The following is a 20,584-nucleotide window of genomic DNA, read 5'->3' as shown; positions in this document are numbered from 1 at the left end:
GGCAAACACTTTCCCTGCAGGCTGTGAGTGCAGCTCTTGGGTGTTTAAAGCAGTTCCTGTGTGGTGAGAAGATTCCTGAGAGGCCTTTCTGACAATTCTGGTTCCAAAGCAGCTCCTTTGGGGCTCTGTTTCCAAAGGGAAGAACATGCAGGGATGCCTGCTGGAAGGGGCTGGCCTGGGATGGGTTGGTGCAGGGAGTAATTCAGATTGGAAGGGACACCTGGATGTCACCTCTGCCACTGCCTGCACACAGCAGGTCCAGTCTGGCAGGTGGCTCAGGGCCCTGTGCTGCAGAATTTTATTTTTTTTTTTCCTTGTGTTTTTGATACCTTAAGTTTTAGCTTTCATATTTTCCAGATTCTGTACTGCATTAGGATATAACTCTGAACTTATAAAGTGTTCCAAGTTCTCCTCCCAGCTCAGTCACACAAAACAATTCTTTCCCAGCCCCAGAACCAAGGACACTGCTGCAGCTCCAGCTCCAAAAAGTGCAAACAGCAGCAAATTGAGGAGAGAATCTGGGAGGATGGGACTGCAGAACCTGGAGCTGGAATTGGACAATGAACCCCAATGTGGAAATGGACCCAAGCTGATAAAAATGTGAAAACTCGTGATTCATCTTGGATGTAGCCTTGAACAGGCTCTTGTACTGCCCAGGGTGAATCCTTTGAAGAGCCTTTAATAAATCCCTGCTTTATTCCTTTAATTCTGTCCAGCCTCTGTTCCAGGGAGCCTCTCCAGGCATCATTTTGAAATGCTGGAATTCTCTGCTCAGGCCCTGGAGGGGCTCTGTGAGAGATCCCAGGGGTCCCTCTGGGCTGTGAGAGATCCCAGGGGTCCCTTTGGGGGATGTGAGAGATCCCAGGGGTCCCTTTGGGCTGTGAGAGATCCCAGGGGTCCCTTTGGGCTGTGAGCAGATCCCAGGGGTCCCTCTGGGCTGTGAGCAGATCCCAGGGGTCCCTTTGGGGGATGTGAGGGGATCCCAGGGGTCCCTCTGGGCTGTGAGCAGATCCCAGGGGTCCCTTTGGGCTGTGAGAGATCCCAGGGGTCCCTTTGAGGGCTGTGAGAGATCCCAGGGGTCCCTTTGGGGGCTGTGAGAGATCCCAGGGGTCCCTTTGGGCTGTGAGAGATCCCAGGGGTCCCTTTGGGCTGTGAGAGATCCCAGGGGTCCCTTTGGGCTGTGAGAGATCCCAGGGGTCCCTTTGAGGGCTGTGAGCAGATCCCAGGGGTCCCTTTGGGGGCTGTGAGAGATCCCAGGGGTCCCTTTGGGGGCTGTGAGCAGATCCCAGGGGTCCCTTTGGGCTGTGAGAGATCCCAGGGGTCCCTCTGGGCTCTGTGGGGTGATGTGGGACCTCCTGCTCGGGCAGATGGAGCTGTCAGAGCCGTGCCCTCGCTGAGGATTGGCAGCACAGCCCCTCACTGCCCCCTGGCCGGGCTCTGCTGGCTCTGTGAGAGCCCAAGGAGGAGGCAGCACAGCCAGAGCCGTGCCTGGTGCTTGTCCTGCTCGCAGCAGAGGTTTCTGGAGGCTGTGCAGTGATCCTTGGCTCTTCTGCCATCGTGTGGCTGTTGAGGGATGCGGGGCTGTGTCCTGTGTGGGGACACCTGGCTGCCAGCTCCCTCCCTCCACAGGAGAAGGGATTAACACAGAGGAATGCTGGAAAGGCCCCCTCAGTTGGGTGTGGAGGGGTTTGGGAGCCCTGTCCCCACAGAGTCTGGGCACAAACAGCCTCCAGGGGCTGCTTTCAGCCACCCCAGCTCTGCCCAGCTCTGGGCTCCTCAGCAGGAGCAGGACATGGAGCTGAGGGTGCAATCCCAAAGGAGGCCATGGAGATGGGAATGGAGGGAGCAGCTCTGCTGGGGGGAAAGCCCAGGGAGCTGGGGATGCTGGAGGAGAAGGCTCTGGGATGCCCTCATTGCAGTTTTCTGGTGCCTAAAGGGGCTCAGAGAGCTGGAGAGGGACTGGGGACAAGAGCCTGGAGTGGCAGGACCAGGGGGAATGGCCTTAAACTGAACGAGGCAGGGTTGGATGGGATTTTGGGCAGGAATTGTTCCCTGGGAGGGTAGGCAGGCCCTGGCAGAGAGGCTGCCCCTGGATCCCTGGAAATATCCAAGGATGGGGTTTGGAGCAGCCTGGACAGTGGAAGTGTCCCTGCCATGGCAGGGGGGCACTGGATCATGTGTAAGGTCTGTTCCAGCTGAAATCTTTCCATGATTCAGCTGTGCCCTGCCTAGCAAAGCTCAGTCCCCACTGGGATTGTTACTGAGCATTTATCAGAGGCCAAGAAAAGTGACTGGGAGATGCAGAGCAAAAAAGGCAAAGCTGTTTGCAGTGCTCTGGTCCTTTCCAGCAATATTAGGGTGGCATTGACTGGAGTGTGAACAGGAATATGTGTGAAAGCACTGGGAACAAACCCCTGGCTGTTTGATGGGGTATAAATGGATGAAATCTGTCCAAGAATGCACCCAAGTAGGTTAAATCATGTAATCCAGAGATATTGTAAAAAAGTAAATAAATACAAGTTTTGCCGACCCCCTCCAGCCTACAAAGGAGCAGAAAGCCTTCATTTTTCAATATTTATTTACATTAAGGCTGTGCTACCCATATTAATTTATGACTGGTTTAAGTTCTTGCAAATAAAATGTATTTCTGTAAGGAGCTGAAGTTACACATTTGTCACTTTTGTGAAAAGGAGAGAGAGCAAGGTGGTCCAAGAAGACAATTTGTCAAGGGGGAGGAAGGGAAGGAGAAGGCAGGAGGGGATTTCCTCTCCCAGCTGTGATGCCCTGAAAGGAGGAGGGATGCAGCTGAGATGAATGTGACAGGCACTGCTGGCTCTGAGCATGGGCAGCACAGCAGTGGGACCTTCCCAAAAAGGATGGAGTGAGGAGCAGCACTTCTCTGCCTCCTCAGTCCTTGTCTGGGGTGCTCTTGTGCTTCTCACCAGGGCTTGAAGTCCTTTATTGACACAGCACCTCTGACATGGCTCCCTTGTGAGGAACTCAGAGCCAAACTGCATCAGCAGAGCACAACCCTAGAGCCAGAGCTCCCACACACAGTGCCCATCTCCCCTTGCCTGTCCACAGGCATTTATTGCTCACAGCACCAGACCCAGCTTCCTCTAGGACAGCACTGATAAGGTGGCAAGTCTTTAAACACAGGGCATCCCCCCTTCCCTAGGGACAGAGGCTGGCCTGGAGCAGTGCTTGGGTCCTTTCTGCAGTGTGTATTTGCACTCAGGGTGCAGGGCAGCCCTGCAGAAAGCTTCCCAGTGTCTCCTTGGCAGCTGGATCCACCAGCAGCCTCCTGCACCAGGGCACAGCTGAGGTGAGCCTGAGAAAGGAAAGCATTTATTCCTCGTGGCTCAGCGGCAGCTGAAGAAGTTTTGTGTGTTAGAAGGAGTCCAGAAATTGCCTCTTCACACTTTCCCTACCTTGACACTTTCCTGTTAGGAAAGGGAAGCAGGGAAACCCCTCAGAGCCACCTCCTTTCCTTCAGCAATGCTCCAGCACGCCAGGACAGCTGTGGGGGCAGCTCTGAGCCCAGGTTACCCCCAAAAACCACGAGGGGAGCTCATGACATTGTCCCCTACACAGAAATGTGCCTGTTTAACTTGTGCCTTCTCTTGATTTTTTTTCTGACAGAGCTGTGCTGCTGCCAGTGCTGTGCAGGGCATGGAGCAGCAGCTGCTCAGCCACTCACATCTGGAATTCACACTCTGTGTCTTTGTGGGGTGTCCTGTGCAGGATGAGGGGCTGGACCCAGTGATCCTGATGGGTCCCCTCCAGCTCAGCTCATTCCAGGGTCCTGGGTATCCCCTCCCACCTCTTGTTCCCAACCCTCTGCCACCCTGAGAGAGCACAGAGCCCCTCAGAGAGCACAGAGTCACTGCAGAGCTGTCTGGGAAAGCTCCTTCCCCTGCCTGCCAGCCACAGCTGCAAGGTACAAAGAAGATTCACTCCTCCCCACACCTCCAGCACATTTGGGGATAGGTCCATTTTCCAATCTCTCCCTCCTCACAATGGGAGACAATCCTCCAAACCACACCCCAAACCATGAGTTTCTGAGCCCACCATGAGTTTCTAAGCCCAAACATTGAAGTGTTTACACATTCAAGCACTAAAAGCTGCTTCATAAGTTCTCCACTGCAGAAGGTGAAGGGCAGAGGGTTGCAGGGCATGACTTAGTTTAAGAGCAGCTGAACATTTCGCTGCAGCTCCAGAGCTTCTGCCCAGCATCACACAGACATCAATCCACACCTCCCAGAGCTCTTGGCAGACCACTTGCTCCACTGTGCTGCAGACAAAAGGCTCAGAGCACTCAGCAAATGAAGATTTCAGAGAACACTTAATTTAAAAGCTAAATATAGTATCAGAATGATGCTTGACAGTGCTCCTCTAATAAAAAAAGTTATTTGCACAAAGATTCCTACCTTTCAAATGAGAATTTGATACCTAATGAAAGCTATTTTCCAAGCACCTTGTTTTACATTCCTAGAGCTGTGATTGTACCCACCATAAAATCCCAAATGCTGTATTGACTTGAAATAAAGTGAAAACCTTTAAATGTCCATGCTGAAGTTCAGGCCCCTGAGGTGAAAAACCCCAAACCCCAGTGCTTTTTCCCACCATCAGCATCATTGTGGAGCCAGCAGTAATTCAATGACTCAAAATGAGAGATGCTAACCCCCTCCTGTGGCTTCTGAGGGACACAGAGCAGGGCTAAGGGGTCACTCTGAGCTCTGCCCCACCAAGCACCAAGTGATCCAGCTGCTCAGAGCAGGACAGGGCACAGCCACAGGCTTGGCTAAAGGCCAGCAGGGCTCTTCCACTGCTCTCTGAAAACTGAGCCCACTCCCATTTGGGAGGGCAGAAGGTGATGCCATCTTGGTTTTCACTTTTTAAAAATATTTTATATTTATTCTCTGCATTTATTTTATATTTTATTCTCTGTATTCTTTACACATACATTTGTAGCCTGTTGTGTCAGTGGCTCGTTTTTCCAGTAATTTTCCATGCCCTTTCCCTAGAAAAACAAAGCATATTCCAAAGGCCCCTATCCTGCCTTGGTTCTCCCCGGCTACCAGAACAGCTCCTGGAGACACATTTTCATGAACAAAGTACAGCTAGTGCCAAGGGGGGCTCCAGAGAAGGGGCTTGGTCTGGGGGGGAATTGCATCTCCACTTGTCCTCCTAATTGGTGATTTTTGTCAATTATGCTGAATTCCTAAAGCCTGTCCAACTGTGTTCACCCCCATGGGTGGGCTTTTTTGGGTATTTTTCCATAACTGCCCTTGGAAGCCTTCAGTAAATATCCACTTTTACATTCTCTGCTATGTTAACATTATCTTGGAAGTGTGTGTTGTTTCATTTCCAGGTTAAAAAGGCATCCAAGGTACAACCAGCAGGGCCATTGCTCCAGGTGACTTCTGTATCCTGTCAGTCTCAGTGTCACCTTTCCTCCCTGCTGCATGGCCCTCTGGATGCCTTTTGGGGCTACCTAAAAACAGAGGCCAGACAGAATTAAGGGAATAAAAAACCAGTTCTGTTTATTGAACCCAAAATGGATGACAGGTCACAGGTTTTCACACTTTTATAAGTTTGGTCCATTTGCATATTGGGGGTTAATCTTCCAATTACAGCTTCAGGTAATGAAGTCATTTACCCACAGTTTGCTCCCCCAACTCATTTTTGTTTCCATTTCTCAGGGTCTGAGGCAGTGAGGTGTCCTTGATTCCCAGCCTAGGGAGGAATTGTTGTGTCTGACCAAATGGGAAAGCAGCAGCTCACACTGGGTATGGAATTTAGAGTTACACACTAAAGAATTGCAGGGTTACAAATAGATGAGAAAAGTAAAAATTAAAATTTTAAGGCATCACTGTGTCCCCAAAATGCCCATGAGCTCCAATGGGAAGCCCAGCAGACACACACCCATGGCATTTGCTCACCTCCCACCCAGCTGACCTCAGTAACTGCTTTGTTTCTGAATTCCTGCCTCTGTCATGGCCAAGAGGAGCCCCTGCCCTGAACAGCTCCTCTGGTGCCTTGTGCTGCTGCATTAGGCTCTGTGACATGGATTTTGAGAGGTTACCAGCTGGAAAAGCAGCTAATATGACACTGGAGCTTTATCCAAACTCTTCAATGGGGAGGAGACCCAGATCAAGCAGCACAACCTTAGAGAGGATGATAAAAATGGGAGAGCAAACCTGCTCTTTCCAAGATGCACAGCAGCCTCAGGGCTTGTCAGCTGTCCCCAAAGCCATGGGTGTGTGCTCCAAAGTCCAGCACAGAATGGTGTGTGCCTCTCCCCTGCCTCCTGAGCAGTGTTTTTTATCGGAGAAAATACCCTGGACCAAAGCAAACCCTTCCAGAGGCTCCCAGGCTCCTCCAGGGGATGCTCCAAAAGAAAATGTGACTGAGCCTCAGCAGTGCTGGTAAGGCAGCCAGGCAGGGAGCTGAGAGCAATGAAAAGCAGGAGGTGTTTCTCAGGGCACTGCCATTCCTGACAATTCCCTTCCTTCCAGAGGATGCAGATTCAGGTGGAACAGAGAACCAAAGCTCAGTTTTGCTCTGGACTTACCGAGCTCAGTGCCAAAAGTAAAGCCAGGTCTGAAAACCCCAACAGACCATTCCCACATGTCCTTTGCTGCTGACCTTTCCTTCTTCCTAAGGTTTTCTTCATCTCTTTTCCTTGCTCCTGCCCAAACCTGGCTTTAGGAGCCCCCACAGAGCTGGGGAGGCTGAGCAACACCTGCAGAGCCACAAAACCAGGTCTACACAGGGTTCCCTGCAGGGCCTGTCTGCAGAAACCATCCCACAGGTGTGATGCACAGACCCACAGGATGAGAGGGAACAATTAATGGGTATGAAACTTCACGTTGTTTTTCAGCTGAAAAAGAAGTCTGGGAATTTAGAAGGGTGTTTTTTTCTCTTTTCACTTTTTTTTTTTTTTTTTTTTTTTTTAGCTGCCTAGTATGTCAGGAGGAAAAAAAAAAAGTAGAAAAGAAAAAGAGAATCAGCCTTTGCATGTGATTCATGTCTAAAAACACCCACGCAGCTCGTTGCACTGACCTCAAAAGACAGAAATGCTGCAGCAAGACATTTCCAGAGAGAGAATCCATGGGCACTAAACCACGGTGAACAAAGGGCTCACGAATTATCAGCTCCTCAGAGCTAATCTGCCAGGCAAATAGTAATACAATCACTGCTGATCCCCACGTCTCATTGTTTCCAACTTATCCTGAATTTTTTGAAGGATGGGAACTTGTCACTGCCTTCAGCAGATCTGAGCTGGGAGAGGAAAAAAAAAAAAAAAAAAAAAAAAAGAGAAAAAGCTAATAAGCCAAGGAAACACTTTTCCCCCCTACTGTGTAAGCAAACAGCAACTGGGCATGGCCAGAAAGGCAGAGCTGAGTTCTGAGTGTTGCTTTCATCAGGCTGCTCAGAACACTGCTCTCCAACGTGGCATGGCCAGGGCTGCCCGCTGTGCTGTCCCAGCCTGTCCCACACCAACCTGCTCCAGATCCCCTGGGAAGGGAAGGAGCTGGGGCTGGCACTGCCCTGGGCCTGTGCTCTGGCTGCCAGCACGGTGAAACCTCGTTGGGAGGGATTCAGGCAGGAGGCTGCTGATGCCCTGGCAGTGAAGAGGATCTTTATCGAGGCCAGGTTCATCAACCAATCCAAGCAGGGATGAGCATCCCTGTAATCCAAGCAGGGATCATCATCCAGACTGAAATCCATCCTTTCCTCATCCTGAGTGAAACACTAAAGGAGGAGCTCGCTGCGTGGATATCTCCAGATGAATCTTCACAAATAATTACAAACTCATCTTCTGTGGTTTAGAGAGCTCTCAGATCTCAGAACTTGCTTTCTAACCTCTTGTCCTGCTGCTTCATGTGTTCTCCAGCCAGTTTCTGACTTCTCCATGAATCTTGGGGCTCCTGGCAAAGCAAACCTCTCCATGGAGATGGAATCACCGTGGGGTTTGCACAGAGAGCCTCGTTTGCTCGGTGCACATCCAGGTTGGGAACTGTACCCTGAGTGCTCACCCCAGCCAATTCTTCCTCAGAACAAAGGAGCAGGCTGGAGCACTCTGTGGTGCTGAGCACCTCTGTCCAGAGACAATGAAAAAGCTGGAATGCATTTTCCTGGTGAAATCCTCAGCAAGAACATCCAAACATTAGCCACAGATTCAGCCCTTTGAAGATGGGGAAGCCTCTACAGCCTCAGGCTACCAGAGTCACAAGTTATTTATAACTAAAAAGAGAAATCCCTCCTATGACAGTCTGAGCCTCCCAGTCCAGACCCCTCTGAAAAATTCCCTTCTTGGAGTTATTTTGGAATGAGATGACCTGGAGATCAGAATAACGAGCTCTTACAATTCATTAAAGCCTTACCTGCATCCAGGACAGTTTTTCACATTGTTAAACATTGTTCTGGGAAATTCATGAGCTAAAGATGATTGTGCTTCAAAAATGATGTATGCCTGAGGGTAGAACATCTTGTGAAAACACAGAACAATCTCAACATGCAAACCTGACATTTTATCCTAAAAGATGAACAAAAAACAGTTCCTAATGCTCTAACATACAGTTTAAGAATTTTATAAGAATTTGCCTTTCATTTTCCAAATAGAAATAGTTTCTACAGAATAAAAAAAAATGTAAGGGGGCATAAAATTCTGAGTTTGAAGGATCATAAATCTCATTCCTGTCCATCAGTTCCTGTGTCAGTTCTAACAGAAGCTGGAGGCAAAGGCAAGGAAGGTAAAGAGCAAGACAAAACTGAGATAATATTGATTGTCTCTAACACCTCACAACCCTTCCAGCTGCTGGGACTCTGAGCAGATGCAATCCCTGTGTCTAGCAGGGATGTCTTTCACAGCCTGACCATCTCCCCCTGGATCCCACATTAACCTTTGCTTCCCCTGATTTCCCTTTGCAGGAAGATCTCCAGTTCAGCCACAGGCTGAGTGAACAGCCACAGCCTCTCCTTGTCTCCAAACTGCTCCTATCAGTTTTATTGGCTGCCTCCAGGATGTTTGTGGCCAGCAGTGAGTGCCCAGCCCCTGCCTCCACTCTGCTCATGTTGTGTGCACAAGATGTGGGGTTTGGGGATGCTGAATGGTGCAGCAGAATTGAGTACAATAATATAAAGCCTTTCAAGAGACTGATAGGTTCCCTCCCAAGTTGTCACAAGGCAAAAAATATAAAATATTTCAAAGCCTTCGTTGTCAGCCTTTCTGCATGAATAAACAATTCAAAAATAGCAGAATTCCCTTTGATACAAAAAACCTGGCTTCTGCTAAGCGGTGCTGTTGAACAAGCACACTTCTCCTCTATTGTTTCTTCCAGAGACAAGCTCTGTGCTGTCCCCATTGCAGGTGACATGGGAGGGGTGAGAGGCTGCCACAGGCACTTCAGAAGTTTCCTTTTTCACCTGTTCAGGGAGGCAGAGCTCTGCAGCTCACAGTGATTTCTTGCCATTTCCTCTCTTTGTGCTTCGCTGCGGGTTTCCACCTCTGCTCTGCAGCACCCCAGGGAAAATACATGCTACTTGTAAGCTGTCAAGGCAAGGTAGCTCACTGAAGGAAGTCATAATCAGGAGGCTAAAATTAGCTGTAGAGCAGGCTGCATCCTCACTGGGAAGTGCTGGGATGCTGCATACTGATCGAGGAGGAGAGCAGGGAGAGCAGCCCTGGGTGCAGTGGTTACAGAGAAGTGACAGAAGCAGCATTTCCCTTCTCCCTTCTCTGCCCTGGAATATTGCTTCTTTTTTAATTTCTCTGCAGCCTTGGTCTCTATCCATTTCAACCACAGCAGAGAGGCTTTCCTCTCTCTGATGCTTTGCATTCTTTGTTCTTGTTTGGGTTTTTTTTTCTTTTCCTCTCCTCATTTACCCCTTTCCCTTCTCTCCCAAGATCTTTCTTGCATGGAAAATGGCAGCCACCTGCTCCTTTTGTGAAGCTGCTGCAAATGGGAGCAGCCACTTTACTGAGCACAACTGCCTTTGGGCAGGAGCAGGCCCAGCTGGGACTAAGATCCACAAGTGGACAATTAGCAGCCAAGTAGTGGACTGAAGCTGGTTATTTTTATTGCTGCCCTGAGGAGATAGGTCAGGCAAGGCAAAACATGAGGATAACCAGCAAAATGTGAGCATCTGAAGCTCCTGCAAGCCCTGAAATGCCTCATTTCTGCTCAGCACTGGGCAGCAGGGAGATGTTTTTCTCATCGTTGTTTTTGTAGCATGCAAGCTGTTGAAAGAGGAGCTCGATGATCATTTTTCATGTCTCATTTTTAAAAGCCAATTCTGCATTTTTTTCCTTTGCTCACCACATCATGATCTGTCACTGCTGGCTGCCACTGGTCACTGGTGGTGCCAGAGTGGCATTTTCCACTCAGGTGAGACCCTCTGTGCCAAACCCACATCCAGAACCAGACCAGAGACACAGGACAGTCTCCAAGGGACCCACCTGTCCAGCCCTGCTGCCAAAGGAACAAAAAAAGGGGTGGCCACAGTGGTCAGGATTTTTGTGCATCTCTACCATGGACCAGCAGTGCCCTGCCAGGCCAGGATGAGGATCAGATGTGGGGATTGGGAAAAACTTCTTCATGAAGAGGGTTTAAAGCACTGGCACAGGCTGCCCAGAGAAATGGTGAAGTCACCATCCCTGGGAACGTTCCAAACCCATGGATGTGGCACTTGAGGATGTGCTGCTGGGCTGATGGTTGATTGCTGGTCTCAGAAACCTTTTCCAACCTCAGTCATTCCATGATGGAGAAGTTGCTTCAAGCTGTGGTGTGTGTGCCGGCACAAAACTGCAAAGCCTGCCAGGTATGACCCCCCTCATCGCAGATTTTGCTTCTTTCCAATTTTCAGGTGTGTTTTATTGCAGGAAAAGCAGAGACAGGACTGAAACCTGCTTGTGTGAATCCTCCACGTGCTGGCACGGCTGCTTTTGGAGCCACAGTGACACCCCATGTAGTGCCAACCTGGCAGCTGAGCTCCCAGAATAGCTGCACAGGACTTTTTTAAAATCAGTTGTGATGTCAGAAAACTTCCCTTTTTAGCTTTTGCCTCATCTATCAGCTATAACTTGCTCGTGGTTGCTGAGCCATAAATAGAAGCAAGCAGTTAATGTAGGCTAAGGTTCACAAAATCATTTCAAGGAGTTAAAGATCATTAGGAGAGAGCCAAAATCTCCCACAGGGTATTTATCGCCTTAACCTTATGGCAGGATGAGAGGCATGAAAATGGGATGAAAATGTGCAGTGCTTTATTGTAATGCAGGAGAGCTTTTTCAACATATTTTGTGTTTATCATCATGAAAGACTTAAGGCACCAAGCAGATAAAAGGCTTTGTTTGACCTAAAAAAGTCAAAGGTTGAGAAGGAGGGGGGACAGACAGAAGGACTTGTGCTCAACTTCCAGAGCTCATTTCATTTCTCCTTGCAGTGACTGAAGGAATTATCTTCTACAGGTGGACTCTGAATGCAGCTTTGGGTGCAAATTTGAGGTGTGGACACCTGAACACACATCAGAAGTGAGACAAGGAGCCAGAGCCTGCCACGAGTGGTGCCTGCAGCTCCTCAGCAGCTGGAAACTGGTGGGGACCAGCAGGGTGAATCCAGACCTCTCTCCCCTCACTCCCAAACCCCTCTGGCACTTCTGATGTTGTTCCAATTGTCAGAGCAGTGATCCTGACTCATCCCAGGCACACCAAACCCCACCTCAGCTCTAACAGCTCTTCAGTCCAAGCACTGAGCATCTCTGCCACAGCCAGAGAACCAGAAACATCAGAGTCCAAACAGCAGCACGAATGAAGCTCAAAATGCACTAGAGAGGGACATTTAAACCAGGAACACTTGCTGTTCTTTGTTCCTGGCTGTTTGCCACAAAGCAGCAATGTGCAGTGACACAACTCGTGCATCCATTCCTTCAGGAGTTCATGAGCACCCAGGGACCACCCATTGCTCTGGATTTGATAAAACTTCGTTTGCAGTGTCAGATCCTGGGGAAGACAAAGACCAAAATTTAGGGCAGGAGTGAAACATGACAAAAGCTTCTCCCCTCCAAACCAGCAGTGAGACATTCTATTTTTCATATCTCCATTCACTTCCTCCTATTCCCCCAGCTCATAGAGGGCAGCTGTGCTTAAATACTCAGAAAGAAAACATTAAATTTTGGGAAGCAGGGACACTGCTTCTTCAGGGAGCATAATCTGCCTTATAAATCTGAAATGATGCAGGACAGAAGGCTTCCTCCATTTCCTTTGCTGAATTCCTCTCCCTGAACAGATGTGCCAGGACTCTGGCACCCCCCTGCTCTGCTCCAGCCTCAGCCACACTTCATTCATCTCCTTCCCTCCCCTGAAACCCGAGTTATGCAATCCCAGATCATTCATTACACCCTGGCAACCCTGAGCCAAGTGGAGCATGACAGAAACACGGAAAAAATGGAGCCAAGGAGCAAACCTTGATGCAGCCCATGGGGAAACTCCTGCACATGGCACACACATCCCTCCAGCACGGAGCTGTGCTGCAGCACAAGGAGCAGCAAAGGTCACAGGCAGGAGGGGCTGGTATCTAAAATAGATTTTTATTTTCTTTTAAAAACGGTTTGTCAACAGCTAAGATAATTTCCAGGGTTTTTTGTTTGTTTGTTTTTTGTTTTGTTTTTTTTTGTGTTTGTTTTTGGTTTTGTTTTTTGTTTTCTGTTTGAGTTGGAATCTTTGCCTTTTTGTATCTCTGGTTAAGGACAGATTTACTATTCTGCCATTGCATCTTTAGCAGCAAACTGCATCTTTCACTTTCTGATCATATTCCCTCCTCCTCCTTTTTCTGTGTTTCTTCCCATTTTTTCACTCACTGGGGTTGCCAAGGCATCACTGTCTCCTTTACCTGGGAGCCTTTTGTAAGAGCCCACTCATGGACCAGCCACTCAGTTCCTTGCATCTGCTTGTTGTGAAGGTATAACCTCAACAAAAGCCTCAGATAAATCGAACTGCACTGCACCAATCAGCACTTTTTTGTTGGAAAACTGAGTCAGCCACAGGAGAAGTGTTCAGCCCCAGAACATCCTTTGCATGAAAACCAGGACCCCCAAATAATATCTACAACCACGAGAAAAAGATCCCCAGTCTTTGATCCCAAACCATGAAAGAATGGGTTTATAATTATTTTGAGAATTCAGTCACAGCCTCTCTTTACTTTTAGGACTTTTTTTTTGTCTTTCAGGACAAGCAGCAGGAACACAGCCCCTCTGCCTCCCATAATCTCTCCAAGAGAACTGCAGTGACATGCAGACCATCATGAAGAGCTCAGAAAAGCACAACTCTGGGATTATTTATCTCTGTGGTAGAAGTTCAGGTCTCTGCCTGGTGACTTTCATGTTGTTTCTGATAGGGATTCTTGGAAGATTTCAATTTCAGATTAAAGATTTATGAACTTCATGTTAGTGACAGCATAGCAAGCCTGCAGGTGATCTGTCCAAAGGCATCTGCTATTTGAGGACAGCACTATTTTAACTCAAAAGGGTTTTTTGGGGTTTAGCTAGTCTTAGGAAAACAGAGAAGACTTGCACCTTAGAGATGCTTATACCTACCCAGATTGGCAATCAAGTTAAAAACCAAGCTCAGCACAGTTAGTTATCTGTTACACCTCATTACTGGCTTTCCCAATTGCAGATTCAGTGCTTTTCACTCAAAGCAGCACAGAGCCTTCAGTGGGGACAAAGAAGGAACATTTCTGTGCCCTGTGCCACTGCCAGGATTTCGCTGCCCTAAAGCTGCACTTTGCAGGAGGGTGAAACACTGAAGGAGATGAGGGCTGTAAAACAAATATATTTATTCATGGAGATTCAGGGCTGCATTTGTGGGAAGGCACCATTTAATTTGAAATATAATCCCAACTGAAAGACAAAACGAGTGGGGGCAAAGCATTAACGGGAGAGCGAGGGGCCACGAGATTACATCATGCAACCTTTGGGGCAGCGTTCACTTTGATTTAAACGTTCAGTTCCCAAGGCCTGCCACTAGATGGGAATAAAAACCAAAATAAGGGTCAAGAGAGGCTTGGCTTCGGCATCTCTGCCAAGTGCAGCTCCACGACACAGCCTGTGAGCCCAGGAGAAAGGTGATGCCTTTATGGGGCTACCTAAACACAGAGGGCAGACAGAATTACGGGAATAAAAAGCAGTTCTATTTATTGAAGAGCTTTCAGGTATATTTGGGGCAAAGTTCCCCAAGGGCTACAAACAAAAAATGCATGATGGGTCACAGGTTTTCACATTTTAATTTTGGTCCATTTGCATATTGGGGGTCAATATGCCAATTACAGCTTCAGGTGATGCACTGATTTACCCACAGTTTGCTGCCCCCAATTCATTTTTGTTTCCATTTCTCAGGGCCTGAGGCAGTGAGGTGTCCTTGATTCCCAGCCTAGAGAGGAATTGTTGTGTCTGACCAAAATGTGAAGACAGTAGCTAAGACTGTATATGGGGCTTAGAGTTATGCACTAAAGAATTACAGGATTACAAATATATGAGAAATACAAAAGCTAAAATCCTGAGGCATCAAAGGTGCTGCTCCCTTGAAAGCCCAGCAGAACATGATGTGAGCACAGCCCCCAGCAGCAGCTGGGCTCTCCAGTGTGCCCCAACAGCCAATGTCACAGAGGGACCTGATGGCACAGGACAGAGCCAGCCCTTGGTACCAACCCCTCGGGGCCCTGGCCAGGAGCCACCCTGGGGCTTCAGCCATCTCTGCTCCCCATTCCTGCAGGCACCCACCTTCCCAGGAGCTACCTGTGCCCTACACCCTGCTCCCAACAGGGCTGGGCTTCCCTGGCTGCAGCTCAGGGAGAAAAACTAGCCTGTCCCTGGACATGTCACAGAAAAGTTTTGTGTCACATTATTCCCTTACAACCTCCACTGCATTTGGTGCAAAGGGGAGATAAGCCATCCTCACCTTCTGATCCCAATTTACCTCAGATTGCCCAGTTTTTCTGAAAAATAGTCAGTAAATCAGAGAATAATTGTAGCTTTCAGCTTGTCTGGAGCAGACATCATATCAGACATTGATTGGCATCACTTTGGGGTCCAGGATGACCTGGCATAGCTGGGTTTCTGCAGAAAGGATCACTGCTAAGCTTAGGGATGCCTGTGGATGGCAAGGGTGTTCTAGCAAGATAAAAACAAAACAGAGCTCTTAAAAACACCAGGTACTCATGGAAAAGTGCTGGATCTGGGGTAAATCAAAACCAGCACGAGCTCAAAGCCAGTTCAGAGCTCTTGTTTCATCAGCCAGTCCCCACTAAAACCAGTGCTTTGGCAGGGACAACCAGGAGGCACCTGCTTCATCACCTTCTTCCAAAGACCACCTTCCCAGCAGGTTAATTAGCCTGGGTTACCCAAATTAGTTCAGCCTCATCTCATGGGGTCACTCCTGGTGAGGGGAGTGTGGAGTTCATTATTTTTCTGTCCAGTTCTGGGACCTTTCCCTTTCCTCACAGCTCCAGGAGCTCAGCTCCTCCTCAGGTGCAAGGTGATGTTTAGATGAGGTATTACAGAAAATTGCACCATGGAAACATTGGAGCAGGCTGCCCAGGGAAGTGCAGTCACTGTTCCTGAGTGTTCAAACAAGGTGTGGATGTGCCAGCTGAGGACGTGGTTTAGAGGTGAATATTGGGTGGTGTTGGGTTGATAATGGAATAGTTATGGTTGGGAAAGACCTCTGTGACAGACATAAGGAATGGGAAAGTTTTTCTGTGGCCAAACAGGGTCATTAATAGCATTTCCTGCAGTGAGACAAAGGCAGGGTGACCTGGTGCCAGCTGCAGAGGGCTCCCACGAGGGGACAGCCACCTTTCCTCTCCTCAGAGCATCCCCTCATGCCCAGGCAGGGCACTGGCACTCCTGCCACCTCCACAGGGATTGCCATCTCCCTCCAGCAAGGCCTGGGTGGTCTGCAAGGAGGATCTTGAGTGGAACATTTCAAACACTGGAATAAACAAGTGCTGGAAGCACCACAGCGCTCCAGAGGTGTCAGGAGCTGAATTATTCCAGAAGCACCCAAGCATGTGCTGTCAGGAGCAATGCTGCTTGGCAGAGAGGATGGACAAAACAGCCTGATAGACCCTTCCTTTCCATCCTGGCATCCCTAATTTCTCTGTTAAAGACTTGTAATTGCATCCTACGTGTCAGGACACATTTTGGTTCCTTGCTTGATAAAGCACTGGGGCCAGCAAGATCATTCAATTAACTGCACAGTCCAATACCTCCCCAAGCAGCAAACCCTCCCATCCCAGATCAGCTGGATTCATCCTCCTGCACCTCTGCAAGGGCCCAAGGGAGAAGGGAGCAGAGCAGAGAGAAACATTCATTCCCCTCATTTAAAAATGTAAAGCACATTCAGGACTGCGTGTAATAGTGTTGTAAATCTTATTTCCATAAAGTACCTCCAGGGCTAATTCACGAGACATTAATCATATTCCAGCTTCTCCCAGCTGTTAACTCATCTGCAGGGTTTTTAATAAAAGATTTTGTGTGCATTTTCAAGAGGCAAAATTGTACCAATGAGGGCTGGTCTACTCGGAGCTGAGATTTCCATGGTCTGGAATAAAGTCTGGAGGCTCCCAAGCCTCTGCCCAGAAGGTTTCACTGCCCAGCTCCAGCCAGAGTGACCTCACTCTCCATTCAATGACATCCCATGGTGAGGAAGTTTGGCCAAGGAACAGGCAATAATATATTTCCAGGTCACTGATTTCAAGTGAAATCTGATTTATTCCCAGCCAGTTCATCGGTGTTGCTCAGTGGCAGAACCCTTAATTACTCCTTTAAATCTCATTATAATTTCCAAGCTTCCTTCTAGCCTCCTGAAATTATAATCTGAGTTATGGATAAACACACTGCCAGGGGTTAGCTCTTGCACCACTTTATTAGTGGCTTGTCTTCTTCTGCCTTCACTCAGAGTCAGGATTACAGCACAAGAGATGGATTTCTCATTCAGACCTGGATGTTTATTAAATCTTATCTAAAGTACAGAGAGTTCTGCAACACTTCCAGTCACCAGCTAAAAGTGAGCAAAATGGAGGTAGATCTAGCTAATTACAAGGTCTTTCAAAGTTAACAGTCCAATTAAAAGCTAACACCTCTATTATTTATGTTTTTCGCCCAATAACCAAACTCCTGTGATCCTCAGTGCAGCACTAACTGCCCAACCAAAAACTACTGCCTGGAACCATGAAGAAGGAAGGAAGGAAGGATTCCAGGAAGGAAGGATTCCAGGAAGGAAGGATTCCAGGAAGGAAGGATTCCAGGAAGGAAGGAAGGAAGGAAGGAAGGAAGGAAGGAAAGATTCCAGGAAGGAAGGATTCCAGGAAGGAAGGATTTCAGGAAGGAAGGAAGGAAGGAAGGAAGGAAGGAAGGAAGGGACACCATCCAAATTCCTCCATCTTCTCCCATACCCATTACTATATTCTAAAAACCCCAAATTTAAAACCCTTCACCATGTGAAATCACACACCTCTATTTAACTACACACCTGTGATTTTAACTCCACCTTTGAGGGAGCATCACCACTTGCAGAAGCCCCTCTTGCTCCACTTAATTACACAGAACAACATCAACCCCAGCCTCCAGCTACAGGAGCCTCCTTGTCACAAAGCAGATGATTTCCAAAAGCAGTTTTCTCTCTACTCTGAAGTCCATAAAAATTAAAGCAGGAGACACCTGCATTCATCACAAAGGGAAAAAGCTGGGCAGCTTCCCATTATCAGGATGAGTAATTTGCAATATCAGCATTCACTCAGAATAGTATTCCTATCTGATAACTCAATTTTTCTCTGAGTTTCTTAGCCACTTTAAAAAAAAGTCGATTTAAAAACTAAAAAAAGCCACTTCGCACTGAAGTGTCCAGGTGTTCACATCTGCTGCTTTCCAAGGGAAGCCTTTCAACTTTTTCTTTCCTTTCCTCAGCTGAAGTTAATCAGCAAATTTGCATTAATTCCTCAAGCTGTGTCTTTAGACACAGAAATCTCTGATGTTAACTAAATTTAGGTATTTCTTAAAAAAGGACATGGGCAATTAAAAGCCAAGTGAAGCATAGGTGGGGCCACATTAGATTTAGAGCTACAGTGAAAGGAGAGATTTGTCTTCGTTTTTACTGGAGGAGAAAGTTTTGTAAGTTTGGGAGTAGTTGTTGGTGAGCAAATAAATCTCCATATTCCAGCTTGTGCAGCTTTCCCTGGAGTTTTTCCTTGAAGACAACTTCAACCTGCTGCTCTTACCATAATCCCCTGTGGTGCCTCCAGTGATCCCAGATGTGGAATGGGACCAGCTTTTCTGCCACCCTCAGTCCCAGCTGTTTGGCCAACTTGAAGGGCCCCCATGGCTGGGTTGAGGCCTCAAACTGCTCACGAAAAAATGAGCATTGCCCAGCTTGAGGTGGGCTTTATCCAGCTGCACCACAAGCAGGGGAGAGGCAGGCAACATCTGGACAGGCCAGCCAGGCTGTGCCTGCACATCTGGCAAAGCTGCTGCTGTACAGCAGAGAAGGGCACCCAGCCTGAGCACACAGAGCAGGGCAGCAAAACCTCACCTGAAGTCATGCAAGCATTTGTAAAGATAAAGCAAGAGAACCCGAACAAACAAAACAAACAAAAAAAAACCCAAAAAAGCAAAAAAAAAAAAAAAAAGGCAAATAAGCAAATTGAAGTCAAAATGCTGATTGCTGCTGTGTTTTGGGTAAAGCACAGTCCGTGCTCCAGGTTTTTGTCTGTTGACATCTACAGGACTCCTCTCCCCAAGCTCAGCACAGGCACAAAGGGTCCCTTTGGGACTGCACCTGTGGTTCTTGCTCTGCCTGCAGCTCTCTGCTCAGAACATTTGTGCTGCCCCTCTCCTCCCTTCTCTTTACCTTTGCTTTTTCCTTTCCACAGCCCTCCTTCAGAGTGACAGTCCAACACTGCAGCTCTGCCAGATATGTCACTCTGCAGAGAAAAGGGAACATTTTTTCTGGGATTGGGATCCTCTCTCCTGCTGATCCACTGCCCACCACTGCATGCAACCTCCTGTTGCATCTCAGCTGGGTCTTTAACACCAGAAACCAGAAATGCCTCATTAAAGGCAGAAATATTTAGGAAAATCCTATCAGCACCTTGACTATGTCATGGCTACAGCCAGCAAAAAAAACCCCAACAACAAAAACAACCCCTCCACCACCACCACAGCTTTGATTCTTTTTCTCACCTCTCCTTTGTTTTCCTTCCCAAAGGATGCTGTTTTTTTTCCTCTAGGTTTCTGTAGGTTCCCTGCTGCCCCACACAGAGAAAAGAGACTCTCCACATTGTTGCCAGACAACCTCATTCACAAACTGAATTGACTTTTCTTCTTCCCAAGGTGAAATGCAGATTCTCCTCAATGCTATTATCTATGTGCTTCTTTTGAGTACGGAAAAAAAAGCCAATACCAAATGTTATTAAACCTCTGGGATACCAGCATTTTCCTTCATGTTTTCTATTCTGTGGGGTCTTTGTACTTCCCTTCTCACAGCCCCACATTTGGATGGTGGCAATAATTATTTTGGAGTCCCACAGCTGCAAGTGAGCAGAACCACCATGAGTTCTGTGAGCAGCTTAATTTGATCATCTGGACAATCTATTTGTTTTCTTAGTGTTAGGTGGTTTAGATTGATTTTGCTATTATTTGCAGCTCCATAGGAAAGAAAAATGGTAAATAACTTCTTTTTTTAAAATAAAATTGTAACAATCATTAACTGTCAACAGAGCATCAGACAATGCAGCAGCAGCAGCACTGTATTATCCTGTGTCCCCTCAATAACACACCAGAGGGGAAAATTAAACCATCCCAAGCTCAGAGCTCCAGACCCAGACACAACCAAAGCCAACTTTCCTGTTTCAGAAGTCCCTCATTATTTTGGCTTTTCTTACCTGATTTTTCTTGCTCCTCCTCTGTAGGAAATAGAAAAGGTATAGAATTTTTAGAAGGCTCTGTGACAGTAAATTTTAGGATGGAGAAATGTAGGAATACTGAAGATGCAAGGACAAGAAACAATAGGACTGTGCATTTATTTATTTACCTATGAAAAAATATTACCTTGATTGGGTACTGCAAATTCAGATGATTTACAAAATGCATTGTTAAATTTTTTACTCACCCAAGTCTCAGCAGCAGATCCACATCTCCAGACCTTCACACCAAATTCTCTTGCTTCACCCAACCTGTAACCAGTAACACCTCTGAACACCCCTCAAAACATGCAACAAGAAACTCCACCACCAGCATAAAAAGTCCTTCCCAAAGCAGCCTAAAATTCTCTTCTCAGAGCAGCCCTGTCCTGCTGGGCTTTGCCCTTTCAGCTGGGGCAGGCAGGGCTGGGCTGGGCTGGGGATGAGCAGCTCTGTGTGTGTGAGCAGCAATTCTTCTGAGATGAGGCACTCCATAGGAATGAGGGTAAGCAATCAAACACCACCTTTTTCCCCCTCCAAATTTAAGATTTCAGGGAGTCAGGGAGATGTTACTGCCTGTTTAGAAAGTATTGTTCATATAGCAGCACTACAGGACTTGATGC

Source organism: Catharus ustulatus, chromosome 14 (assembly GCF_009819885.2).
Source record: "Catharus ustulatus isolate bCatUst1 chromosome 14, bCatUst1.pri.v2, whole genome shotgun sequence".
Lineage (NCBI taxonomy): Eukaryota > Metazoa > Chordata > Aves > Passeriformes > Turdidae > Catharus > Catharus ustulatus.
The sequence above is the reverse complement of the archived record's forward strand: the minus strand, read 5'-3'. Positions refer to the sequence as shown.